Raw genomic sequence first — 20,651 nt, forward strand, 5'->3', positions numbered from 1 at the left:
AATGTAACGTCCACTGTTCAAAGTGCCGTCAATGCGAACAAGACATGACCGCGACGTGTAACCAATGGCCGAGCGGTTCTAGGCGCAACAGTCTGGAACCGCACGACCGTTACGGTCGCAGGTTCGAATCCTGCCTCGGGCATGGATGTGTGTGATGTCCTTAGGTTAGGTAGGTTTAAGTAGTTCTAAGTTCTAGGGGACTGATGACCTCAGAAGTCCCATAGTGCTCAGAGCCATTTGAACCATTTGTAACCAATGGCACCCCATACCATCACGCCGGGTGATACGCCAATATGGCGATGACGAATACACGCTTCCAATGTGCGTTTACCGGGATGTCGCCAAACATGGATGCGATATCATGATGCTGTAAACAGAACCTGGATTCATCCGAAGAAATGACGTTTTGCCATTCGTGCACCCAGATTCGTCGTTGAGTACACCATCGCAGGCGCTGCCTGTGATGCAGTGTCAAGGGTAACCACAGCCATGGTCTCCGAGCTGATAGTCCATGCTGCTGCAAACGTCGTCGAAGTGTTCGTCCAGATGATTGTTGTCTTGCAAACGTCCCCATCTGTTTACTCAGGGATCGAGACGTGGCTGCACGATCCGTTACAGCCATGCCGATAAGATGCCTCATCTCGACTGCTAGTGGTACGAGGCCGTTGGGATCCAGCACGGCGTTCCGTATTACCCTCCTGAACCCACCGATTCCAACAGTCATTGGATCTCGACCAACGCGAGCAGCAATGTCACGATACTATAAACCGCAATCGCGATAGGCTACAATCCGACCTTTATCAAAGTCGGAAACGTGACGGAACGCATTTCCCCTCCCTACACGAGGTATCACAACAACGTTTCACCAGGCAACGCCGGTCAGCTGCTGTTTGTGTATGAGAAATCGGTTGGAAACTTTCCTCATGTCAGCACGTTGTAGGTGTCGCCACCGGCGCCAACCTTGTGTGAATGCTCTGAAAAGCTAATCATTTGCATATCACCTTCGTGGTGTAGCAATTTTGATGGCCAGTGGTGTAGATGTTCTGAAATGTATGAACGACGCGTGTCCTGCTCTTTCAGTTCGCAGGAGTGTGGAGAATTTACCATACGACCCTTGTCATGAGCATCCACTAGGAATTTTGCTTAGGCCACTAGTTCCTTGACTTCATTACTATGACTTTTTGTAAGAAGGATGGTGCACTAAACCTCGCTTACAGAGGTCAGTTAGCAAACTGCACAGCAGACAGGTTTCACAACAGATGCAATTTTAGTGGCGACCAGTATACGAGAGCGATGAATACGAAACGTTAAAGCCTGGGACGCTGCAGTAAAAGAGGCTTTAGACTGTGGTACACTTACCAGGTGACGCCACAAGTAGCTCGGGGCAGAAAGAGTATCGCCGCACGAGGTGGCGTTCGGTGGGCGTGGGCAAGGCGCCACGCGGTGTCCCAAAGTAGTGGTTCGCTGGCGCCACGGCGAGGTGTCCCCAGTTCTATTTATACGGGCATTCGTCCGCCCCGGGTGCGAATCGCGGCGACGATAACAGACCAGCGGTGTAGGAAGCACGACCACCCACATAACCGCCTGCTGTCCGACGCACTTGCTGTGACCTTCCGGGTGTTTTTGATCGTCTCTTTTTTCCAGCGGAACTCGCCAGCGAGACACGGCGAACAGGATGAGCCGAGCTGTCTAGACACGTGTACGCTTTCTGCGCCACGGCGAGTACTATTCATGCAGCTGGCTTTTGGCTCTGCAATCATCGTGTTCTGCGACACGCACTGCTGGCCGTTAAAATTGCAGCTCCTTGAAGGCAGCATGCGGCAAACGTCAAACCGGGATGAAATATTACATACGCCACGCATATGATTAGCATTTCTGCGCAACTGCAAAAAACACATGCAACTAACGCTATTTACATTATGTGCATAAGGACAGATTACGCTACGATTTTCTTAGCATATTTCACAACATATTGTTTAACTAATTTGTTTGCTTGGTCGTCCTCCATAGCAAGTACAGAAATATTTGTTTTGTAAATAAAAATCGCCTTTTCTCGCTGCACTGTATTTTATTTCTCCTAGACGCCTTTCGCCTTTTGCACTCGAAGCCATCATCAGTGGGATAGTTCTTCGCGTTTTTGGTTGGCATTTTCGTTTCCTCTCATCTTGTCACATGCTGAAGGTCGCACTACAGTTCTGTTTACCAAACATAAACCGCGCGACCGTTACGTGCCTCGGGCACGGATGTGTGTGATGTCCGTAGGTTAGTTAGATTTAAGTAGTTGTAAGTTCTAGAGGCCTGATGACCTCAGAAGTTAAGTCCCATAGTGCTCAGAGCCATTTGAACCCTTTTTTAACCAAACGTAAGCGTGTTTTTATGCTCCGAACATTTTCCTTCACACTTTTCATCTTGGTTCAAACTTGTTAGAAAGTTTGTTTATGCAACTGTGTGAGTTGTTTTGGGGCCCATCTTGCACCAACTTCATGAAACCCAAGTCTGTTGTGGATGATTTCGTAGGCAGAACCGTGACTAATTTGTAGACGGTGGGCCACTTCGTCATAGTTAATCGTCTGTCTGAGAGAATCATTTCACGTGAACGCTCAATGGTTTCTTCATTTGTGGCGGTAAACGGTCGTCCGGCTCCTTCATCGTGCGTAACACTTGTGTGACAATTTCGGAACTTTTCAGTCCATTCGTAGACACTCCGTTGTGGCAAAACACTGTTCCCGTACTTCAGCGAAAGTCTTCAATGAATTTCGGCCCCTGATACGCCTTCCGACCACAAATAGCAGATCACTGAACGTTGCTCTTCTTTGGTGCAAATAGACAGCGGCGCAGCCATGATTAACAGCACGGCAGCGATAACGAAGCTAACTTAACAACTTGAAAACTGCAAAGATATAACAACAAATAAACAAAGCATGTGCCATCGAAGTAAAACGACAGGACTACCAAAATATACAAAAACATAACTAAATTGCGGATAATAATTAACTTACTCTCGTATTATAAGTGCACACATTAGATGATAACCTGGCTGATATACTCGTCCATAATCCACTCAAAACGACAGTGCATAAAATAGAGCGTCATGATCGATAATGTACAAACATATTACGTTATCTTTGCCCAAAGGCAGCATGCAAAGTATAAGAATGCCAACGAACTGCAAAACTGGCTTTAATTATTGTTAATTTCGTATTACATTGTTTTCAGTTGTACAAGGTTATTACAAATGACTGAAGCGATTTCACAGCTCTGCAATAACTTTATTATTTGAGATATTTTCACAATGCTTTGCACACACATACAAAAACTCAAAAAGGTTTTTTAGGCATTCACAAATGTTCGATATGTGCCCCTTTAGTGATTCGGCAGACATCAAGCAGATAATCAAGTTCCTCCCACACTCGGCGCAGCATGTCTCCATCAATGAGTTCGAAAGCATCGTTGATGTGAGCTCGCAGTTCTGGCACGTTTCTTGGTAGAGGAGGTTTAAACACTGAATCTTTCACATAACCCCACAGAAATAAATCGCATGGGGTTAAGTCGGGAGAGCGTGGAGGCCATGACATGAATTGCTGATCATGATCTCCACCACGACCGATCCATCGGTTTTCCAATCTCCTGTTTAAGAAATGCCGAACATCATGATGGAAGTGCAGTGGAGCACCATCCTGTTGAAAGATGAAGCCGGCGCTGTCGGTCTCCAGTTGTGGCATGAGCCAATTTTCCAGCATGTCCAGATACACGTGTCCTGTAACGTTTTTTTCGCAGAAGAAAAAGGGGCCGTACCAGATACACGTGTCCTGTAACGTTTTTTTCGCAGAAGAAAAAGGGGCCGTAAACTTTAAACCGGGAGATTGCACGAAACACGTTAACTTTTGGTGAATTGCGAATTTGCTGCACGAATGCGTGAGGATTCTCTACCGCCCAGATTCGCACATTGTGTCTGTTCACTTCACCATTAAGAAAAAATGTTGCTTCATCACTGAAAACAAGTTTCGCACTGAACGCATCCTCTTCCATGAGCTGTTGCAACCGCGCCGAAAATTCAAAGCGTTTGACTTTGTCATCGGGTGTCAGGGCTTGTAGCAATTGCAAACGGTAAGGCTTCTGCTTTAGCCTTTTCCGTAAGATTTTCCAAACCGTCGGCTGTGGTACGTTTAGCTTCTACTTGCTTTATTCGTCGACTTCCGCGGGCTACGCGTGGAACTAGCCCGCACGCGTTCAACCGTTTCTTCGCTCACTGCAGGCCGACCCGTTGATTTCCCCTTACAGAGGCATCCAGAAGCTTTGAACTGCGCATACCATCGCCGAATGGAGTTAGCAGTTGGTGGATCTTTGTTGAACTTCGTCCTGAAGTGTCGTTGCACTGTTATGACTGACTGATGTGAGTGCATTTCAAGCATGACATACGCTTTCTCGGCTCCTGTCGCCATTTTGTCTCACTGCGCCCTCGAGCGCTCTGGCGGCAGAAACCTGAAGTGCGGCTTGAGCCGAACAAAACTTTATGAGTTTTTCTACGTATCTGTAGTGTGTCGTGACCATATGTCAATGAATGGAGCTACAGTGAATTTATGAAATCGCTTCAATCATTTGTAATAGCCCTGTATTATGCTTTGCACATGCTTCAAAATGACATAATGCCGCAATTGCAATAGTAAAATAAAAACAGTAACGGATAAAAGCATACAGGATGTACCTTTTATGGACGCTTTTTTTAACTTATTCATATATTTTTATTTGCTTCGGGGGTCATAATGTCAAAAAATTTACACTACGCGTGGTTATCTTATTCCTTGGGTGGTTTCGCGACTTAAATTATCCCTATGAGGGTGCACGTTCGAATATAACCGAAACCTCACTTAATCCCAGTGTGTTTGAAAGTATTTTATTTCCCAGAACTCTGACACATTCATCCATTTAGTTATTTGTTTATATTGTAAGCTCAGAGATGGTGGTAATGTATTTTTACGATCTTATTTGTTTATCTTTTATTGCGCACTGGCTAACTTCATACTTTTCAACATTGTAATGCTGCTTCATTCTACAGGTTTATACTATAAGCCCGGATATGGAGTTTATATACTTTTACGATCCGTATAATTACGGGCCCTCTGCTGTTTTAAATACATATACACGACTTAGGACACACTCTCAGCAGTCATCTTAGACTGTTTGCTGATGATGCTGTCGTTTCCGTCAAGTCGTCAGCTGAAGATCAAAATGAATTACAAAATGATTTAGGCGAGATACACGAATGGTGCGGGAAGTGATTATTGACCCTAAACTATAAAGGAGGAGGAGAAAGAGGAGATTACCGTTTAACGTCCCGTCGAGAACTAGGTCATTAAAGGCGGACCAGAAGCTTGGATTAGGGAAGGATGGGAAAGGAAATCGGCCCATTCAAAGGAATTATCTCAGCATTTGCCTGAAGCAATTTAGGGAAATAACGGAAAACCTAAATCACGACGGCCGGACGCGGGTTTGAACTGTCGTCCTTCCGAATGTGAGTCCATTGTGCTAACCACTGCGCCACTTCGCTCGATCCAAAACAATGAAAAGTGTGAGATGCCTCAAATGAGCATCAAATTTCACTTAAGCGATAAATCACACAAATTGGAAAGTTGATGACTCAGCTGCATACGTACGGATTACAATCACAAATAATTTAAACTGGGACCATCGCATAGAAAGTTCATATAGGCCCCCACTTCGCTTGTCCGTTCTCTTCTGAAATATTGCTGTGCCGAATGGGATCCTTACCAGATACGATAAACGGGGGACATTTCGAAAGATCAAAGAAGGGCTATTTATTTCGTTTATTACCGTGAGCTAGTGGAGAGAGTGCTACGGGTACGATACACGAGTTGGGGTGGGAATCATTAACACATCGGCGAGATCTTTTCAGGAAAATTTGAATTACCAACTTCCTCCTCCACATGCTAAAATACTTTGTTGACTCCGCTTACAATGGTACAAATGGCCATCGTAACATAATAAGAAGCCAGATCTCGCACGGAAAGATTTAAGTGTTCATTTTCCCAAATGCTATTAAGAGCGGGACGGTCGAGAAACAGGTGAGAGTTAGTTAGTTACGTGTTCCATTGATCAATAGCACGTTAGAAACATTATGATGGGGAACGTGTCAAATGCACAAGAAATGCGAACAGGAAACAAGTTTTTCTTTGTTTTTTTTTTTTTTTTTACATTATAGTATTATACCTAAATATTTCTATTATCTATCCCATTCCCTTAAATGGCACAAAATGCAAATATTATATCTGCAGATTTATTTACTCTTATTCAAGAATTCATCTATGGTATAGGAGGAGTTGTCAAGGAGGTATGATATCAATTTGTTTTTGAAACTACTACTGCTGTCTGTCAGACATTTTATTTCATCTGGTAATTTATGAAAAAGTTTTATAGCAGCATATTTTTACCCCTTTCTGTGCCAAAGATATGTTAAGTAAAGGATAGTGTAGGTCTTTCTTTTTTCTGGTATTGTAATCGTGAATGTCGCTGTTGATTTTAAACTGGTCCATGTTGTTGAGAAATAATTTCATTACTGAGTAAATGTACTGTGAAGCAGTTGTAAGAATTCCTAACCTTTTAAACAGATGCCTACAAGATGTGCGACTATGAATCCCACACATTATTCTAACTACTTTCTTTTGAGCAGTGAATACCTTTTGCCTAAGTGTTGAGTTGCCCCAGAATATTATTCCGTATGACATCAGAGAGTGGAAGTATCCAAAGTATGTTTGCTTACTAATTTCAACATCCTCAAAATTTGGCAGTTATTCTGATTGCAAAAGTTGCTTAACCTAGTCGCTTTAGGAGACCCAAAATATGAATTTTCCAATTAAGATTCTCATCTATATGTACAGCCAAAAACTTAGTATGCTCTACCCTGGCTGCTGACTTTCTTTGATGTGTTATGTTTATTGAAGGAACTATACTTTTTGCAGCAGAAAATTGGATGTATTGTGTTTTTTCAAAGTTCAGAGTAAGCCCATTCGCAGAAAACCAATTAATAACTTTTCCAAAGACCTTATTTGTATCATTTTCTATCGGTCTTTCTTTTACTGTATTAATAATTATGCTTGTATCATCAGCAGTTGCTCCGTAGTCGTGTAGATGTAGACATAATACATTTCTATATCCGAATACCACGATACGACAACATGACGTGAAAATATAACATCTAAAGAGTGTGGCTCACAATCAGTTCCGTTACGCATCTTGTCCGTGTAGCCTAGACTACGGTTGTTTTTGTTTACAGATCAACATGGCCCAGGCTATTTGTTGATGCTGGACAGTATCCAACACGATGGCATCATAGTGCTGACAGTGATCTACAAAGGGCGTCCCATTCTGCATTGTCTCCTCACAGAAGCTGGTCGGCTGACTGTGTACCGAATTCGCACGGCACAGCAGTAATAAACGGTCTACATCTGCATACACACTACCACTGTGAAATGCCTATCACCAAGTATTTCGCATAGTGTCACATGCTAGGGTTTCTTTCCGTTCCAATTGCATCACTCTTTAAGTACTTCTGTGTGCTCTGTGATGAATCTAATCTTGTCATCGCGGTCTTTAGGGGGACTTCACAAGCAGACATGCGCGGAGTAGTTGGTGTCGTACACTCAAGCGTCAACCAATTCATGTCAGAAATTTCGTAACTGTAACTTGTAACTAAAAAAATGAAGAAAAAACGAAACCTTTAGTGCCGCCCTTCTTTGTACATGGTCAATGTCCCCTGTAAGTCCTACATGGTATGGGTCCCAAAAGCTTGAGCAATATTCTCAGTCGGGACGCACAAGACCTTTGCACGCAGCCTCCTTGGAAACTTACTACACATTCTCTGTTATCCCACCAATGAACCGAAGTCTACCGCCTTCTCTACATATGACTGAGCGTAAGTGATAGTTCCAGTGCATATTCCAACGAACTTTCACTCCCAAGAATATATATGAGTTGACAGATTCCACTTGTGACTCACTGATATTGTATTCAGAGGATACTTTTTTTTAATGTGCGCAATCTTAGATTTCCGAGTCTTTACAGCAAGTTTTCAGTTTTTGCATGAATCTGAAATCGGACAGAACTTCATTGTAATAACTACATCATCTGCAAAGAGTCTGAGGTTATGGTTCAAATGGCTCTGAGCACTACGGGACTTAACATCTGACGTCATCAGTCCCCTAGACTTAGAACTACTTAAACCTAACTAAACTAAGGACATCACACACAGCCATGCCCGAGGCAGGATTCGAGCCTGCGACCGTAGCAGCAGCGCGGTTCCGGACTGAAGCGCCTAGAACCGCTCGGCCACAACGGCCGGGCAGTCTGAGGTTAATATTAATACTGTCTGTCAGGTCATTAACACGGTACAGCCTGAAGTCATTTCTCTTGCTGTCGATGACTATCCCGAGATAAAGTGCTGTGCCATCCCTACGACGAAAGCCTCAGTACAGTCATAAATTTTGTTTGATATCCCGATATAACCGTGTATTCGTTTTAAACACTGGTACGGTGGAGAGTCAAATTCTTTTCCGATGTCAAGTACAGTACCTTTTGAGTGTATTTCGCTCGTCAAAGTGCAGGCAGGGCATTTGCCTCCGGAGCAATCAATGATTTGATTATTTTATCGTAAGCACTAAGTCTTCCCACTGGGCATTGATAGGACTGGAGTTTCTTCTTACGTTTTAAAGAGGAAAAGAGGCCTTATTCTACTTCAAACGAACACCGCTAATTTACCTTTACTAGGCTACTGGTCACATGGTCGTTGGTCATAATCGCGCCAAAGTGACTCACAGTCTGAATGAATACAGAAGTGCCAGCAAAAGTGAATATCCTACAGAATATAGATTATCAGGCTACTGTAGCCGGATGAAAGTATACTCTTATCCTTCTACAACCAGAAGGAAGGAAAGCGTCGCTTTGTTGGAAGCCTGAGCGTACAGAAATCTCAAAGAAGCAGAAGAGGACGTGACAAAGGTATGGATTGGAGACACGTACCACAGCAGTATATTATCCCAAGAACATAATTAAATCCCTACGGTGCCAAAAATGTACGACCAGGGTTACAAAATAGCTAAATTAATTAATGGCCACTGGAAAATACTCTAGCTGACTGGCAGTTGGAAAGGAGTCTGTATAGCAATACTGAGGATTAACCAGAAATGATAGATTAAGATCAAGTTATCGAGCTCTCATGAAGAACCGCTGCTGTACCCAACCGAGTCTCGACAGCTAGCCATTCCGAGCAGAGTAGCTCAAAGTGAAATATACGTGCAACTGAACTTTGGACACGGCAACAGGTTCGTGTTGCGTGAGACCGCTACAGATGCTGTTTGTTTGGGGTCACAAAAGTATCGCCATCACCACACTACTTCTCATGTCTGATTCATCGTGAGCAACAGGTATACAAAGTAGTCTATTAACACTCTAGCACGAATGACTCAGAGAGAGACAGTAAATGGTTAGCGATGCAGTTTGCACCTGTACTAGGACCATACCTATTTCAATATAAACCGATAGCTACTTTAATGCGCTTGGACGCGGACGACATTTATACGCTAGCTGATCAAAAGTATCCGAACGCCGCTATGTAATGCGGAATTGACTACTACTGGCAGACCAGGTAGATAAAAGAAGGCGGGGAGTAATCTGTTGTCAGTAAAGGAGCCGTAATAGCAAAATTCGCCCATCAGGAGAGCTGAGCGACTTGGAACGTGGACTAGTCACTGAACATCACCTGAGTAGCAAGTCCATCAGGGACATTTCACCCCTTCTAAAGCTGCCCAAGTCGACTGTCGATTATGTGACTGTGAAGTGGAAACGTAAAGGCATAACCATAGATAAATCAAGAGCAGACAGACCTCAAGAAAAAAAAATTGTTCAAATGGCTCTGAGCACTATGGGACTTAACATCTGAGGTCATCAGTCCCCTAGAACTTACAACTACTTAAACCTAATTAACCTAAGGACGTCACACACACCCATTCCCGAGGTAGGATTCTAACCTGCGACAGTAGCGGTCGCGCGATTCCAGACTGAAGCGCCTAGAACCGCTCGGCCACACCGGCCGGCCACAGACCTCACGCGAATGGTTTGAAAAAAATCGCGCAGTACCAGCGGAAGGAATCACTCTGAGCTTCGCAGTGCTACCGGCAGACAAGCTAGCACAGTGACGTTGCGTAGCGAGTTAAAAACAATGGGGTACAATGGTCGAGCACCTCCTCATAACCCACACACTTCTATACTCATCGCTAAGCGACACTCGTGGGGGTGTAAAGAGCAACGTCACTGGACAATAAAAAAAGCACTCCGTCTTCAGGCCACAAGTGGCCCATCGGGACCATCCGACCGCCGTGTCATCCTTAGTGAGGATGCGGATAGGAGGGGCGTATGGTCAGCACACCGATCTCCCAGCCGTTATGATGGTTTTCTTTGAACGGAGCCGCTGCTATTCGGTCAAGTAGCTCCTCAATTGGCACCATGAGGCTGAGTGCACCATGAAAAATAGCAACAGAGCATAGCGGCCTGGATGGTCACCCATCCAAGTGCCGGCCGTGCCCAACAGCCCTCAGCTTCGGTGAGCTGAAGGGAACCGGTGTATCCACTGCGGTAAGGCCGTTGCCCTCATTCGACAATGGATGATTGGAAATGACTGATTTGGAATGACGGCTCACGCTGTACCTTGTATCAATCCGGTGGAAGGATCTGCGTGTGTGAAATGCCTGGAAAACATTACCTGCTATCGTGTGCAGCGGCGACAGTAAAGTACACAGGAGGTGATGTTACTGTATTGGAGTGTTTCTCTTGACTAGGATGAGGTCCTCTTATTGCGCTTAAGAAAACGCTAAATGGGGAAGGATATTGTTGTGTCTAGACAAGACAGCCTAGACACAATGAGAGGAAGCCGAAAGGCACGCGCTTAAACTCACGCAGGCTGGCGTGAGGTCTGAAACAGGATACGTAATGAATGCTATAAAGAAAAGAACGTAGCTTCTGGAATACTTAACTTTAATCCACATTTGTAGAACATCGCTCTTGATGATACATTAATAGAATCTCAATATCAATTGAATACGGCGCCTTGCTAGGTCGTAGCAAATGTAGCTGAAGGCTATGCTACCTATCGTCTCGGCAAATGAGAGCGTATTTGTCAGTGAACCGTTCCTTGCAAAGTCGGCTGTACAACTGGGGCGAGTACCAGTCCGTCTCTCTAGACCTGCCGTGTGGTGGCGCTCGGTCTGCTAACACTGACAGTGGCGACACGCGGGTCCGACGTATACTAATGGACCGCGGCCGATTTAAAGGCTACCACCTAGCAAGTGTGGTGTCTGGAGGTGACACCACAGATATCAACACCTTTTACAGAGCTGTGTACTGCGTATGGTAGAGGAACAGATCGGAGATGATCATTGTATGCATAAACTTTATGTCATAAAGCAGTATCGGTCAGGCAATGTTTTGTGGACTATGACACTCCTGAAATGGACTGGACTGTTCTGCCCAGAGTCCCAGTCTGAAGCCAATGGAACACCCTTGGAGTCATAACGTCGACTTAGCTCCAATCCTAGCGTCTAACATCACTACCTACAATGGTTTCGGCTCTTGAGGAAGATTGGGCTACCATTCCCCCACAGACATTGAGACGCCTCATTGAGAGTGTCCTCAGGCCGAGTTCAAACCGTCGTAAATGCGAGGGTTGGACATAACCTACATTAATGTCCACTAATAAATGAGCGGATACTTTTGATCATATAGTCTACTTGTGAGTGAATGAATGTGATGCCATTCCTCATCCACTCCCCCTCCCACCTCGTATTTAGAATTAACGGGTAGTAATATCACCCTTCCCTTTAACTGAGCTCTTACACTATCAAATGAACGCCACAGAGTGTCGAAGTTACAGGTGACAACGCCTGCCGCTAGAACATTCATTCGGTGGCGCACATGAGTCGTAACGGCAACACATCTGCCGTCAATCCACTTAGCGGTCCCCACAGTGTTGTTATGACAGGCGTGGAGACGTCAGGCGCCGTCTGACGCCCAAGGTATGTAACTGCCTGGTCCATCGCGAGGAATCCGACCTGCGCCCGCCAGCGTCGGCAAACACATTAGTCGACAGAGCCTAACATCAACACAACGATTGAAATTTGTTTTTAGAGTAAAGTTTTTAAAAGTTACGCTGTGTACGTGTGTACATAGTTAACTTAATTAGTGTACTCTAAGCTGGCCTTTGCTAATAACGTCCTAAATTTGACTGACGCACATTCACTGAGTTCGGCTCTTTCCTACGCTCCCATCTACATTCGTATTGTTTAGTTATTTCGTCTACCGGCTTTTGTTCATCCCCTCTACATGACCAGACCGCCTCAACATACCTTTCTCAATACTCGACACTCCTTTAAATCCATAACGCTCCCAAAAATTAACATAATAAATGCAATAAAGTTTTAAGTTTCAGTTAAGCTGTTAGTGCGTTGAATTGAACTCGATAACATACTTAATAAAGACATTATTTACTGACAAAATTAAATACTAAGTAATAAATAAAATTAAATCGTGACAATGACTGACAAACACTAAAGTTACCAATGTCCTTGTATTTCCTATTAAATTTAGGATAACTCTTAGTCTGTATGTCGCTGTTTTTAATTTTAGGCACGATTCCCGGTTCTCATCAATAAGACGGGTTCTCTGTTTACTGTTGATAAGGTTCATGTTTGAAATTGAGTTTTCACACGAATATGTAGGCCAGAATAAAGAAAGAATGGCACATGCAATTTTTTCAGGTACTTATGTAAGTCAAGAATATTATTCCAGGTATTAAAAATTAACACGTCTCACTTCTCGAGATTTTCCATAGCAGACCACTAGTGCTGTGATATTCCCTTCATGTATTATTTTGTAAGTTACGGGAAAAATACGTCATCTGAAATAACCTGTATTTACCGACAAACTTCGAGGCGTTTTAAAGACCGTCTTGAGAGACAAATGTTGGATAGGAACGCATGACTGGAAACGAAGTGTAACAGCTGTACACAGTTAATAGGAGACCACGCCCGCCGCTAGGTTACCTCTTTGGCAGCAACGTGTGATTGATTTCAATCCGGCCCGCGGAAAAATTCCGAGTAGACATAAAACGAATGTACTATCCAACTTTGCTAAGTCAACACAAATCCGTTCAAATTTCGAGCTCCGTAATTCTTCGTCTTTTAAATCGAGAAATTGCATTTCAGAGTTACTTATGACAATATTAAAGAGACAAAAATGTAATTCTGTTAGAGTAGCATTAAGAGGTTTTTCTTTAACATGGCCTAACGCCGCTTTGCTGTTTCTGAATTCCCGAAACCTATACAGAAAATTTGGTAGCTTTCGTGTTTTAAAATGAAGCGGCCTAACACCCAAAATTATCTTATCCATAACCGTTGAGAAAAGGTTCAAATGGTTCAAATGGCTCTGAGCACTATGGGACTCAACTGCTGTGGTCATAAGTCCCCTAGAACTTAGAACTACTTAAACCTAACTAACCTAAGGACATCACACACATCCATGCCCGAGGCAGGATTCGAACCTGCGACCGTAGCGGTCGTGCGGTTCCAGACTGTAGCGCCTTTAACCGCTCGGCCACTTCGGCCGGCTGAGAAAAGGTTCCCTCATATTCAAAAGTGTTGTTCTGAGACAGCAAATGTCAATATCAAAATTTACAGGAAAGAGAGACAATTTGTTTCCGAATGAAATAACTCCTTCTAATATCGAAAAAAATTATGTTTCCTTTCCCCTGTAGTTTACAATTAACCTCATTCAGATGAGACGCAATGTCCACCACGAACGGATCATTTGTTAGTTCTGTACAGTGAAAACTCTCTCAAGGAGAAATGCTTTTATTTATGGCAATAAGGAAGTGAAATGTTTCAAAACTTTACCTCATGACAACAAATGTGCCTTGTTATGCAGGTGAAAATCTCCGTACCCACTCTCCATTTCAATCAAAAATTATTTAAACTGGCGATGATCAAGAGCTTTAGCCCTGTATGTGCGCCACAGCAATAAGTATTTTCTGAAGAGTCACACTTACGGGGCCGACGAGCCGCGTGTGACTCGCAAGTCGCGGTTTGCCGCCTAGTTGTCTATATGGAGCAGGCATCGGTAACCTTTGATGACCTGGGGGCCTGATTCACATGTTTACCACTTAAGCCTGCGGGCCACCTCCTCACGATGCGACAGCAGCGCTCCTAGCGCATAAAGTGAAAACTACAGTCTTCGTGGCAATATTTAAGGGATAACGCACCGATATGAATGGCACCCCTTTCTCTCCACCCACCCAATAAATTATGCCTGAAAACATGCGTTTCTGAGAGTACATTCATTTTATGTCTACCCGGAATTTTTCCGCGGGCCGGATTGCTGCTGAAGGGGTGGCCTAGCGGCAGGCGTCTTCCCCTGTTAACTGTGTACCGCAGTTCCACTCGTTTATTAATACGCATTCACATTATAAAAAAAAAGTTCAAATGGCTCTGAGCACTATGGGACTTAACATCTGAGGTCATCAGTCCCCTAGTACTCAGAACTACTTAAACCTAACTAACCTAAGAACATCACACACATCCATGCCCGAGGCAGGATTCGAACCTGCGACTGTAGCAGCAGCGTGGTTCCGGATTTGAAGTGCCTAGAACCACTCGGCCACAGCCGCCGGCTCATTCCTATCCACAATTTGGCCCTCAAGACGGCCCCTATGACGCCACGAAGTTTGTCGGTAAGTGTATTTTTTTCTGCTAAGAAAAGTTACTCTTTCGGCAGAGTTATTAGTTTATTTATTTTTCAGATTGTTACAGCATCGTGTTGTAATTTTTTTTACATAGCACATTATTTATTTATTTTTTTGTAGCCTGTAGCTGGTGTATTTAAGATTCCCCAGACGACTACAAACAGCACTTCGAGGATTCTTGTTGCTCTGCCAACACCACTAACTTTACCTCTCATCCGCCTGTCGTTTTGCAGGTGCATGCAGTTGTGCATGCATGTAAATGAGCACTCATTTGAACGCATCATTTAAATAAAAATTCCCCCATCACAACGTCCATTTAAACATAGTCGCTTATGTACCTCATGTTATATTCAATCCTGAAACTTTGAAAAGTTTCTACCTACATAACTAAAATTTCAAGAAATTTGATTTGTACACAATTGGTTTAAATACATCAGTTAAATGATATAAAAATATTGATCTAGTAAAAAAAATAAATAAATAACTCGTTGTTATCTGGAGGCGGCCGGAGTGACCGTGCGGTTCTAGGCGCTATAGTCTGGAACCGAGCGACCGCTACGGTCGCAGGTTCGAATCTTGCCTCGCGCATGGATGTGTGTGATGTCCTTAGGTTAGTTATGTTTAATTAGTTCTAAGTTCTAGGCGACTGATGGCCTCAGAAGTTAAGTCGTATAGTGCTCAGAGCCTTTTTTGTTATCTGGAAAATAACTAAATAAATTATGTTGATAACTTTGGGGAAACAGTAACATTTCTTACGTTTACCTATGTAAATAAATATTTCGATCATTTATTATATTCGAAGCCTCACACAGAAGTCAAACATGGACGATAAACGTTAGGAAGAGAATGGAAGGTTTTTAAACTTCGATGCCACAGAAAAATACTGAAGATTATATGTATAGATCGAGTCTCTATATAAAAGGCAAGGTCCTGTCTGTCTGCCTTACTGACTGAATCATCATCGCCCAGCCCAAACCGCTATGGATAGGAACTTGAAATCTGGAGAGGGCACTGATCTTATTCTGTAAGTATCATTTAGTAAGGGGCTGTTCGAAATTCCATCCCTAAGGGTTTGAATTAAGGGCTGATATGTTTCTAGACAATATGTCGCTATTGAGGCAGTTTTGAAGCTAGAAGTACAAAAATTGGTATTTGATTTCTCGGTCAGGAATAATAAAATACGTTCTCCTGGATTTTTGGAAATTCAGCCACTAAAGGGGTAAAACAGTGGGTTAAAGTTTTTTTTTTTAAACGAATCATTATTTTTAAAGCTACACTTATGAAAACTGGTATTTTGACTTCGTGAGTAGGTATTTGTTTCAGTGGCTTTGGAAATTCAACTCCTAAGAGGATAAAATAGGGGATGACAGTTTTTATGGAAATATTTCATTAAGAAAGAATTTTTAGAACTAAATCTCAGAAAATTTGCAATTGGATTTTCGGTTAGTAATAAAAAAAAAAAAATACGTGTTTCAGTGTGTCTTGGAAATACAACCCATAAGGGGGTGAAATAAAGACGAAAATTTTTATGAAAATTTTGTTTTACATTAAGGCATTTTAAAGTAAATCTATGAAAATCGGTATTTAACTTCTAAAGAAATATGTCGTAGGGGAAGAAAGTTTATATGGAAATATCGCCACAAGAAGTCGCAAGGCTGGATTAACAAAGACCTCCGACTTTAGCTGCCAGAATCGCTTTTTGATGAGAAGCACATTCCGAAAAAACCATACTTTTATGAACTTAATTTGGGTGTAACGTATAGAAGATATTGCAATTTGTAACCAACATAAAATTCAATTAAAAGAAAACAAATAAAAACGTGCAGATCATACAGCCAACGCGAGCGAATACTACATTGAATCGGAGGGAAAGGAACTTTATGCTACAACTTAATTACGTGAAGGGATAAGTAAATTAGGACTAATACTCAATCACCAGGGTATTAGTTTCTTTGGTAATGTGGGGAAGTATGGAGGGTAAAAACTATAGAGGGAGATAAGGACGTGACAACAGTAAGAAGGTTCACGTGGATGTAGTTTGCAATAGTTAGGCGGAGCTGAAGAGGAAACACTAGTGCAGAGAGCTGCATCACCTGAGACTTCCGAATGAAGATTATAACAATGACATCACATATCGTATCTCAGTACATCACTCTGTCTTGTTAACAAATATTTGACTTTCTTCCGAATATGTGTACCAATTAAATCTGCAGAGAAAGAACTGTGATCGAATGTCAGTGGAAACGCACTCCGAACAAACTGAACGGCATGCTACTTTACTAGATATCCTTTCGTGTATAGATAACAGTTCTTGCTGAGACACTTTTCCAATTAGATGAAAGTGCATGTAGAAAAGGACTTTCGCGTAGTGACAACATTTTTACAGTAAAACGTCTCGTAGGAAACAGGAGAAAATTTAATCATGTAATACTCATCACTTTATAGATTTTAAAAAAAGCTTTCGATCGAATTGATAGAAATAAATTATAAACAATAACGACAATGGCTAAGCAGCACACCTTATAAGAATAATCAGAAACTTGTATCATGAAACAAAAATATTAGCAAACACACGAATGAAAATTACAAATGAAAAAAATGGCTCTGAGCACTATGGGACTTAACTTCTAAGGTCATCAGTCCCCTAGAACTTAGAACTGCTCAAACCTAACTAACCTAAAGACATCACACACAGCCATGCCCGAGGCAGGATTCGAACCTGCGACCGTAGGGGTCGCGCGGTTCCAGACTGAAGCGTCTAGAACCGCTCGGCCACAGCGGCCGGCCCAGGCGCGGATAACGGGCGCCAGTAGTGCCACCTGCAAACGCTATATAAAGGGGTAACAGACTGCCATGTGGAAGTACTTGAACATTGTTCTTCCGTGCGGCTATTTTGTGTAAGCAGCTTCAGTATGCCTCTTAGAAGCCTCTTCGAACACGTTTCGGAGTTCGACCCATGAAGAATAGTTGCCTATAGGAATTGCGGACCATTCTTAAGAGAAATCGGTGATCGTGTCGGAGGGAACCAAGCAACAGTGATGCGAATTTGTAATCGCTGGATGCAGGAGGGAACGACAGACCGACGGGACGATTTGCACCTACCTCGTTGCACCAGTACACGTGATACTGGGCATATTGTGCGCATGGCAGTGATGGATCGCTCTGCCACATCACGAACCGTATCACAACAAATTGGGTCTGTTGTGCAACAGTGTCCGCGCGTACCATTCGACGTCGTTTATAGCAGTGTGGACTGTCCGCAAGCCGGCCGCGGTGGCCGTGTGGTTCTGGCGCTGCAGTCCGGAACCGCGGGACTGCTATGGTCGCAGGTTCGAATCCTGCCTCGGGCATGAGTGTGTGTGATGTCCTTAGGTTAGATAGGTTTAAGTAGTTCTAAGTTCTAGGGGACTGATCACCTAAGCTGTTGAGTCCCATAGTACTCAGAGCCATTTGAACTGTCCGCAAGGCGTCCAGATTGTCTAATTAGTGTCGGAGACACCGTGGTGAGGGACTGTTGCCTTATGCATTGGCATTCTGGTCCGGCATCCTGTATTATGGTTTGGGGTGGTATTGGATTCCAAGATTCCATTACCCCCCCCAAGTACGCACTGCCGATACATTAACAAGCCAACGTTACATCTCTGAATTCTTAAGTGTTGGAGCCTGTTGTCCTTCCATATCTTCGCAGCTTGCCGACGGCCAGGTCACATCGCAACAGCATAACGCGCGACCACACGTGGCACGCAATGTTAGAGACCACATCGTCGCCCATCGGATTGCAGTGCTGCCTTGGCCTCCGCGTTCCCCCGATCTCTCGCTTATCGGAAACGTCTGGTCGATGACTGCGGAACGACTGACCCAGGTTACACCACCCCAAGATCACCAACAGATGTACTTTGGCAATACGTGGAAACAGCACGGACTGCTATACCCCAACAATACATCCAGAGCCTCTATGATTCAATGACAGGCGTGAGGCAGCGGTTGTAGCAAACAATGGCGGCACCACTCAATACTGATTCTGTCATCTTCCTCAGTTCACATGGGGCTGTACTTACAATCGTGTGATCGTTGTACAACGTGTTATCTCCAAATTCAATTTCGCTGTGATGTCTCCGGCCCTTCTCGATGTTGCATTTTGGATGGCCAGCAGTGTTCGAGGGATGTTCTTGATTCTTGTAGACAAACTCCGTAAGTAGCAATGTGATTCTCTTCAGCACCTAGATCAGCGGAAGCATACGTCGCTGACGTCCTGGATCCCGCCAGTGTAGCACTATGGTGCCGGTATAACGCGAGTTGGAAAGAGGTGTTGTCGATACCAGCCGTGGTTGAAATCCAACCTGGCAACGGCCCTTACGAATTGCCTCTTGTTTCCTATGACAGTTTAATTAAATTTCATATGCCACTTTTTTACTGTACCTCTGGGTCTTTGGGATATGTGGGTGGTTTTATTTCTACCACGTGCTCTTCAGCAATCTTCGGTTGCGCATGGCTTGTTCCACTCGCTTTTGCCCGTGTCTCTGGATACAGTAATTAGACTACCCGCCACAATGCCTCTTTCTTGTATTTCATTCTTTGTTGCTTTCTTCAGCAGTTGGTCAGCTTTCTCATTCTTCATAACAGCATGCCTCTTGGCCCAAATAAGTGATACCTTCGTACACTTTCCTCGTGGCACAGGCGCAGTTATTTGGTATGGTAAACAATAAATCTCTTTGTCTTTTATCAACTGACGTCTGTGTTTGCACCGCAGAGAGCTAGTCCATTGTTACACGGTCCAGTCACATTAACGTGACCACCGGCCATATTCGAAGTCAACGTGCAATAACTACTCACAGCCTACAGGTAGCATCATTAGCAGTGGAAAATATATAGAGAAAAATTAGAATTATATATTAATACCTTCAGCTGCTCACGGGCGTTGATATATATCAACCGGGACAGGTGAAAATGTGTGCCCCGACCGGGACTCGAACCCGGGATCTACTGCTTACATGGCAGCCGCTCTATCCATCTGAGCCACCGACGGCACAGAGAATGGTGGCGACTGCACGGATTATCTCGCGCACGCCTCCCGAACTCTTACGGGACTTGGTAAGACTGCCTTCCACGAGTAATGAGTGTATTGGGTAGGGACACTACGAATGTAGCGTTTGGACATATAAGGTGAGATGTGGGTCTCGCGGGAGGCGTGCGCGAGATGGTCCCTGCAGTCGCACTATCCTCTGTGCCCTCGGTGGCTTACATGGACAGAGCGTCTGCCATGTAAGCAGGAGATCCCGGGTTCGAGTCCCGGTCGGGGCAAACATTTTCACCTGTCCCCGTTGATATATATCAACGCCCGTCAGCAGCTGAAGGTATTAATACGTAATTCTAGTTTCGTTCTAGACGGCTGCAGGTCATCAATGGTGTATGTTCTTTCGGACATGTCCGAAGAAAAGCGTTTCAGAAGAAGAGAAATTTGTTAACATGGAATATGGATTTAAGTATCAGGAAGTCTTTCGTGCAAGTTTTTGTATGGAGTGTAGCCATGTATGGAAGTGAAACATGGACGATAAATAGTTTGGACAAGAAGAGAATAGAACCTTTCGAAATGTGGTGCTACAGAAGAATGTTGAAGATTGGATGGGTAGATCACATAACTAACGAGGAGGTATTGAATAGAATTGGGGAGAAGAGGAGTTTGTGGCACAACTTGACAAGAAGAAGGCACCGGTTGGTAGGACATGTTCTGAGGCATCAAGGGATCACAAATTTAGCATTGGAGGGCAGCGTGGAGGGTAAAAATCGTAGAGGAAGACCAAGAGATGAATACACTAACCATATTCAGAAGGATACAGGTTGCAGTAAGCAC

At 43.7% G+C, this 20,651-nt stretch overlaps 1 protein-coding gene and 2 non-coding genes across 3 annotated transcripts in view; 1 reads left to right on the forward strand and 2 right to left on the reverse strand.

Moving 5' to 3' along the window:
• The window catches only part of LOC126474895 (TBC1 domain family member 14-like), a 332,809-nt gene that overhangs the window by 117,303 nt on the left and 194,855 nt on the right, over nt 1–20,651 (reverse strand). The gene's annotated exons all lie outside the window — the stretch shown is intronic.
• On the reverse strand, nt 19,753–19,827 carry Trnat-ugu (transfer RNA threonine (anticodon UGU)). The gene has a single exon. It is a non-coding gene; the product is annotated as a tRNA-Thr (tRNA).
• Trnat-ugu (transfer RNA threonine (anticodon UGU)) lies at nt 20,027–20,101 on the forward strand. Its single transcript has one exon. It is a non-coding gene; the product is annotated as a tRNA-Thr (tRNA).

The sequence above is a fragment of the Schistocerca serialis genome, chromosome 4 (genome assembly GCF_023864345.2).
Source record: "Schistocerca serialis cubense isolate TAMUIC-IGC-003099 chromosome 4, iqSchSeri2.2, whole genome shotgun sequence".
Classification (NCBI taxonomy): domain Eukaryota; kingdom Metazoa; phylum Arthropoda; class Insecta; order Orthoptera; family Acrididae; genus Schistocerca; species Schistocerca serialis.